This window comes from Arachis ipaensis, chromosome B07 (assembly GCF_000816755.2).
Source record: "Arachis ipaensis cultivar K30076 chromosome B07, Araip1.1, whole genome shotgun sequence".
Taxonomy (NCBI): domain Eukaryota; kingdom Viridiplantae; phylum Streptophyta; class Magnoliopsida; order Fabales; family Fabaceae; genus Arachis; species Arachis ipaensis.
In genome coordinates, this window is record NC_029791.2 from 20277977 (window position 1) to 20284955 (window position 6979).

At 32.6% G+C, this 6979-nt stretch overlaps 1 pseudogene; it reads right to left on the reverse strand.

Moving 5' to 3' along the window:
• On the reverse strand, positions 3655-5498 carry LOC107609635 (annotated as a pseudogene).

Consider the following 6979-nt stretch of genomic DNA (forward strand, 5'->3'; position numbering starts at 1 on the left):
TAATTGACTTATTATGATTAACTTTAACTTTAATCTAACCTAAATTTTGTTAATTTAATTAATTAATCATGATGTAACTTTTTTTTGCAAATTATAAAAATTATTTAAAAAATTTAATTTTGTAATTTTTTATTTCTTCTCAAATTATATATTTGTTAATAAATTAAATAAAAAAATAATAAATAATAAAATAAAATTTCTCTAATCATTTTTATAATTTGTAAAAAAATTATACCATAATTAGTTGATTAGGTTAACAAAATTTAGATTAGATATTAAGAAAAGTTATATCATAATTAAAAATTTAAGAAAGCAAAAGAGAGAAAATTTTGAAAATTTTAAATTTTGTATGTCTCTTGAATTTTTTTTATTCTTCGAAAAAAATAGAAAATTAAGAAATTAAAATTTTTTTAATAATTTTTATAATTTGCAAAAAAAAAGTTACATAATGAAGAATTAATTAAATTAACAAAATTTAGGTTAGATTAAAAGTTAAAATTAACCATGATAAGTCAATTTATTTAATAATAGAACATGTCACAAGAGATAACTTACCCTCTAATTTAGAGAGAGTTGGGTAGAATTCACCATTTATTTAATATCTACTTTGTTTTTAAAATTTAATTTTAATACATTATCAGTGTAAAATACTTTCACGTATATCTAATTACGTAACGTCACATCAAAAAAAATAATTACTTTTTATATTGACATAGTCAATGATCATCCGAAAAAAATGGATGTAATTAAACAATTGTATAAAATATTTTATACTGTTAGTGTATTAAAATTAAATTTATTTTATCACATTTTTAAGTATTTAAGTAGTTTATTTATTATTAGTATCTTTTAAAATTATCTTTATCAATCAACTCACAATATCATTTTAGTAGTTTGCCTCCAAAAATTTATTAGGACCGAAGTATCTTACATGAATGAACTAGAAATGTTTAGTTTGTAAAATTTATTATGAATGTTTGGTTTGTAATTTTTTTGGACTTTTTTAAAATTTGTTATACTATTTATAGGAATCATGGATATCAGCCTTGCCATGGACAAATAAATGGAGACAGCAGGGACTGTGGTGCATTTTTTTTTTTTTTAATGGAAATGGGAGGAGGGATACCTACCCCAGTGACACTCCATTGCTATCCCTAACCGAGAAAAAAAAATTCAATAACCAACGTTAGCCACGACAAGGGTGGATCAAGGCCAGTCCTGTCTTTTCGAGGAACATTCTGGTTCTTGTCAGGCGGCCAAGTGTCTTTGACCTGAAACTGAAAGTTCATATTTAGAAAGTTATAAACTGATTATCAAATTACTCAGCATAGCGATATAGACTCCGTTTAGCCAACTTTCTACTGCAGATTTGCTTGATGCTGAAGTATGGATTTGTATCTATGCAGCCAGAGACAAATAAAATACACAAACACGGTAAAATATTTGTTTTAAGATTCACTCATAATCCTGGAATTTGGATATTTCAGGAATACAAAATTACAGCAAGAATTGGTATTATATGGTTTTCTTTGAGAGCATGAAAGGAAACTGGACAATGACAGAAAATGAAGTTGGAAATGATGAATAATCAGTACCGGAGAATATAAGCCCAGAAGTTTCAACATATAATTAGCTCCACGATTAGGAATTATTCAGTAAAGTTCCGAAATATACGCAACAAGTTCCAGCCACTACTGTCGAGCCCACCTAGTGGGACAAGACTTTGTTGTTGTTTGTTTATAATTTATAATCCTTGATCTTAGTTATTTTCAAGGTCAAATTCCAAAACAGAATGAGATATTTTATTAAGCACTAAATATTTCAGGGCCAAATGCCATGTTGAGTGGATAGAAAGTAGATAAAGAAATATTTTACTAAGTACCAATAATATTTCAGAGCCAAATGCCTGTTGAGTGTAAAGAAAGCAGATAAAGAATGCATGAATTCCGTGTGTAAAAGCTGTATCAATAGAGACTAGTTTATATTGATAGGATGAAATTAACACACACATACAGGAAACAAATACATATGAAAACATATTTTCTTATTGCATTCCCACATTGGCAATCAAGACTTACAAAGGAGATAACGATGTCCAACTTCACAACCAACTTCCTAATCAATGTTCATTTCAGCATAGCTTATGCTTCAGTCTCAACTACTTTTCACTTTTTTTCCCCTCCAAGAGGCAGGCATTCAACATAAATGTTCATATTAGCAACAGTAATTTGCAAATGCCCTTTTTTATTTTTCTTGTCAAAAATTGATGCAAAAATACAAAACAAGGAAATCAAATCTTTAGTATTTTGTTCATTCCAAATCGATTCATTTACTATTAATTAAATGTAATTATAATAAAAGAAGTACTAAAATAGGATTGATATGGTCTGCTAGTGACAACATTGCTCAAAAATCTGTTTACTTATTGGACCAGGCACCAAAACCAGTATGCGCTTTGTGAATTTCTGATGAGAAGAATTAGCGTGAACAGGGAATTCACCTAGAGAGTGATCAGGAGTCCAGGACTATCCTTATCAAAATAATAATTTTTCTTCTCACTAGACTCCAAATAGAGAAAATCACGAAAAGGACATGTAAAATTATTGAACAAGGTATGAAACTAAAGGAAGGGATTTGCTACTAAAATATTAGCATACAAAGTATCCAGACAAAATTTTCTGGTTCATACCTTGCTCACTTTTAAGAATTACTCCTCAACACCATTTCCTAAGTGCAGATTGAAATGGAAAATAAGCTCTATATTTCAGAATGCATATGTTTAATGGTTATTTCCAGATTCAATTGGATGAATTAGCATATGTTTAATGGTTATTTCCAGATTCAATTGGATGAATGTAATTAATGGACAACAAAGAAAAGGTAAAGGGGATATCCTAGAAAGCGGCCACTCTGGTATGATACTAGGGATTTTTTATTTTTTTTATTTTTATCTTAAAGTGAGTTGTTATACTCAACAACAACAACAACAACAACAAAGCCTTAGGGGTCAGCTGAGTTCTTATACTCAATGGGGAAAAATCAGAGACATCTAAACCAATGAAAGCAAAGCATTTTTGTTGAGTTTTCCTTTTCAAGATTCAATGAAAATTATTACTCGCAGAAGTCAGAATACCTAGTTGTATGCCCTTAGAACAAATGACAAACTAACCATTCAACATGAGGATGGATGATAGTGATAGAACTAGTAATGCTATTCAAGGATAGGTAAAGAAAGCATACCTTAACAGAGATAATACCATTAGAGTATCTTCGTCCAGTTTTTTCTTCAATGACGTCTCAGATCCCCAATCAAACCACAACAGGTTCTATATCGGTAGAACCAAACAAGCCTAGAAACCAGAAGTTGTTGGTTTTAGGCAGGGTTAGGTGAGAACATTTTCTTCTTCTCTCTCTAAAAGGATCAGGCATATCAGTATAATGATTCTCCATAGGCAAATAAATTCACATCAATAGGTCGAGCAAATGGAAGGCAAACAAAACTCCAATTTGTTCAACCACTATTTAACTACGATAAACACTGCCAGTTATGTGGCAAGACTTGAAATATGCCAACAGAGGAGTAACGTTCAAAACTGCAAGTATCTTCTGAGTTCATTAACTTATGCTGAATACTATAAGAAAATACTAAAAAATAACTACTCAATGTATTTACTTCAATATTCTCTAGCCAAGAAAAGGCTGAAGTGTTTAACCGCGGCAGCTGTTGTTGTATTCTAAAATCAAGAGGCACTATACCCAAAAGTTTACAATTGCAATGTTAGATACCCCAAAAAATGAATGCACATCTGCATTGCTTATTTGCTTTTACTTTTTTACCACTAATAGGAAAAAAAAAATTAAAACAGCATGCTAGAAAACCATATTAGAAAATCCATCACATGCCAAAACCGATGAAGATACTTACTCTTTAGCAGCAAAAATCAAAGGTATCATAAGAAGACAACAAAACTGCAATTATAAATAGTCATCAAAGAATATTCAGCTATCTAAGAATTCCCTGTCATGCTATTCTGACGAGCACCTTATTCTTTTTGCCAGCAGATAAAAGGAGAACTTTCCCATCCACTATATCTGCTTCCTCGATCCTCTAATTTTCACTATCCACTCTGTTATTTTTCAAGTAAAGACCCCCTTGCTTCAACAAACGGTGCGCGGCAGATTTGCTCTCAAACAAACCAGAAGAGACCGAAAGATCTACCAATGACAAGTTCAAAACACTGTCATAAGCCAAAGAACAAAATGGTACACCCTCAGCTATTCCCTCGATAGTTTTCCAGTCCAACTTTGTCTCAGATCCCGACCGCAATGCTTCTGTAGCCTTAAGTGCCTCAGTCAAACCCTCCTTTCCGTGAACAAACCTTGTAACTTCCTCAGCAAGTTTGCGCTGAGCAGTATTAGGCACATAACCCGGTTTCTTCATCTCCCCTTCCAATGCAGCTATCTCCTCAATATCCAAAAACATGAGAATCTTCAAAAACCTAATAACATCTGCATCTGGAACCGTGAAACAAAAGAGGGAATGTAAGTCCGTAAGCGCCCTCCACCTGCAAGATCTTCCGAATCAACTCAGTCCCGACAGTTATATTCCCCCACTGATCACTCCCCCCAATCTGAACATTCACACCCTCATTCTGAAACAAGTACAAGAAATCATATCCCTGCAACAACTGGTAGGTGAGTTCAGTATAACTCATTCCTTGTTCAGATTCCAATCTCTTCCTAACACTCTCCTTAGCTATCATAGACCCAACCCTGGCATACTTACCAACATTCTTCAAAAATTCTAACAAACTAAACTCTTTCCACCAGTCATAGTTATTCAAAATCACAACATTAGAACCTTCCAAGTTCGAATTCAGAGAGTGACCTAGAATTTTTTTTATAGTTTGGGATATACCGACCTTGTTCCTCTCGAGTGTGGCGACGTCGAGCTCCGGCCGCTCCAGTGACTTGCCAGAGGGGTCGCCAACGCGGGCGGTGGCGCCGCCGATGAGGGCAACGGGTTGGTGGCCGCAGCGGCGGAACCAAGAGAAGACGATGATGCTGGGGAGGTTGCCGAGGTGGAGGCTCTCTGCAGTGGGGTCGAAGCCGCAGTAGACCTTCAAAGGTGGGGAATTAGCAGCGTCGGCGGAGGATGACGGCGATGGTGCTGCGGCGGATCTCAGGGCGGAGTCGTTGGTGGTGGAGTCGAGGAGGCCGCGCTCTTCGAGGACTTCGATGACGTTGCGGCGAAGTAGAGTTTGAGGTTGGTGTTGGAGAGTGCATTTGGTTCTGGTGAAATGGAGAGTGAGGGAAGGGTAAGAAGAAAAAGAGAAAGAGGGTTTGAATGGGAAAAAGGGAGAGTTTGGTGGTTGAGTGAGATAAGAAGAGGATGGTTCTTGTTGAAGCAGCGATGTAAGCCATTGCTGCTTCTCTCTGCCTTGCTTTCTCTCTCTACCTTCCCTTTGGGATGTTTTTGTAAATAATATTAATGGGATAATTTACATAATTACGCTTTCCACCTCTAAATTGTACATTATATGTAAATGAATCCCTTGTACTACATAAAATTATATATAGAAAAATCTAAATCAGTCCCTGATAATTATCTCAAAAGACAACGAAGTATTCGACAAAAAAAATATCTAACCCGATTTTTGAGCTTTATTTTTATAGAACTGATTAGTCTCTGTACCAAAAAAAAATGAATGTTGTTTTTTTTTCTACATAGGAACTAATCAATCAAAAAAAATATCAAAAATTGGGTTGAATGTTTTTTTTTAATCTCGTTGTCCTTTCAAGATAATTGCGAGAGGTCGGTTCACTCAATTATATATATTATTTGGTCCTTAAAACTTTAGATATGACATATGAGCCAATTTGTTGATTGGTTCCATAAAATTGATAATAAATTAATGAAAAAAATTAGTGTCAAGGATCATAAAAGACTAATTAATAAATCTGTAAATAAATTATTAAATAATGACAACAAATTATAAATTCTTATGCCCCTAATATTTCTCATTAATTAATATGGTAGTACTAGTGTAAATAATGATGGAAAAACTAGTTATATCAAAATTATTAAAAAGAATTAAATAGATATTATATTTAAAAATTAATAAATAAGATATAAAATGATAAAATTATCATATTCTCTTTTTTTTTATTTTTAGTATATCTTCTTTATTTTTGTTTATTTCATTTTCTTGTGTACAGATGCCTTTGTTATTATTGGAGCTCTTCCAATGAGTTCTTCTCCGTCTCTAAGTTCCTCATGAATCCACTTTTTTAGGTGCACCATACAACTTTTGCTAAAATTACTAACTTTTTTTTATGTTATAGAATTTGATGGATTATGTGTTTTATGATTTGTTTGAATTGAATGAAGGTACTTAAGTTTACTTGTTTGTCTATGATGAACACAAAGAAGTATCACCAAAAATCTATATATGTTCTATATTAATTTTATTTTGTTATTGTAAAAAATAAATAATTTGTTTTGTTGAGTATATTATCCGTTTGCTTTGGTTACAAATTGAAACAGGTACTTAACTCAAAACCAAAGCAGAATTTAGCTAGTGTTCCAAAAAATTCCTTATGTCATGTGTTATGTTAGGAGAATTTAAAATTTTCAATCTCATATTCTGTATTTTACTTTTTTTTGTATCGATTATCTCTTATCCAAATTGAAAAATAATGTCTTACTCATGAAGTTTGTATAGTTTTGTACTTTATTTGATATGTATAGTGGATTGTAACTTCATGTTGAGTTTGAAGAACTAAAATATTTTAAGATGATGACTAAACTGTATTGGGATAAAAGCCAAATTGTATGTGTGATTTATTTTGATTAGTGTGCAGGAAATAATTTAATCACACTAGGCCCAAGAAACATAAATACAAAGTCCAAAAGAGGTTCAGCTTAAACAAAGTATTCACACCATTACTCTTGATCCAAAGATTGAATGGCTGAACT